Source organism: Chlorocebus sabaeus, chromosome 4, assembly GCF_047675955.1.
Source record: "Chlorocebus sabaeus isolate Y175 chromosome 4, mChlSab1.0.hap1, whole genome shotgun sequence".
Taxonomy (NCBI): Eukaryota; Metazoa; Chordata; class Mammalia; order Primates; family Cercopithecidae; genus Chlorocebus; species Chlorocebus sabaeus.
This window is the reverse complement of record NC_132907.1, coordinates 76,223,581-76,224,777: the sequence shown is the minus strand read 5'-3', so window position 1 is coordinate 76,224,777 and position 1,197 is coordinate 76,223,581. Positions and strand designations below refer to the sequence as shown.

Here is a 1,197-nt window from a genome sequence, read left to right as displayed (position 1 = left end):
AAATTTTCCCCTACAAAGTACAGCTTTGCAGGGCCATTTCAAGATATGCAAAGATACATGTTTTGGGGTAAAATATTTTTATTTTTGTTTTCTTCCTCATCTTGTTATGTCAGAGTCACGTTGGAAAGTAAGTCACGGTATATAGGGTTACATAAAATCAACCTAATGAGAATTTATGATTTGTAGGACATGACTCTCCAGACCCCTTAGGTAGGAATTCGGGCACTATACTACCCAAAATATTTTTCAATGTAATTTCCTAATAAAGACCCACTGCAATTTAAAACCTTTACTAACCTACAGCAATATAAAAAAAAATATGTTGAAAACAATGATATATGCAATCAGAAGACCTAAACAAGATACATTTAGAAAGAAATCAAGAAAGCAGTCCAAAGGAAGCATTAAAATAAATTGTTTTCACTAATCAGATTCTTCAAAAAGGAAAAATCACTGAAATTGTAGAAAAGCAATAAGAAATAAAAATTTCAATTACATGTTTAGTGATAACTAAGCACTAAAAACTGTGCTGGACATTGAATCATATTTAAACACCTTCAAAATGACCACAGGAAGCCGTTCTTATTATCCTGATTTTATGAATGAGAAAAATTAGGACCCTAGCTGTGTATTACTCATGTATTTATTTATTCAAAAATAGCTTTTGGATATACGATAATCTCACTCCAACTGTAACTCGCTCACTGATTATTTGATAATAATAACAGGTCAGATATCCTGTAAAAAAACATATAACTATTGGATGTCTGCTCTGCTATGTTGACTATTTTGTTTGGTGAATGAAGACGTGGATAAGCCCCAAGGTCATGGAGTTTATAATCTACCAGAGGATATAAGTAGTTAAAAGAAATACATTTTCTTGGTCTTGGTAAGGATTAACAGGTAAATTTAGATAGAGTAAGGAATAGTGGGTAATAATATAAAATTTTCTGTTGCTATTTTAAACATGTGATCAGGTTGATAGTCCTAATATGCTAATATTTTAGTAGCAAACTATATCAAGTGAGGTAGAGAACCATGGCGATGACTGAGTGAATGAATTTCAGAAAGAGGAAATACGGAGGGCTAAGATCTGATAGGCAGATTACCCAAAGTGACTCAGCTGGAAAATGGTTTGAGTCCTCTTCGTGATGACTTCAGAGCCCGTCTTCTTACCCATTGCAGAATGCCAGAACG

The 1,197-nt window shown here is 33.2% G+C and overlaps 1 non-coding gene across 1 annotated transcript; it reads left to right on the top strand.

Annotated features, from left to right (window-relative positions):
- Positions 1-664: 664 nt before the first annotated feature.
- On the top strand, positions 665-741 carry LOC119620839 (small nucleolar RNA SNORD81). The gene has a single exon (XR_005237404.1). It is a non-coding gene; the product is annotated as a small nucleolar RNA SNORD81 (small nucleolar RNA).
- Positions 742-1,197: the final 456 nt, after the last annotated feature.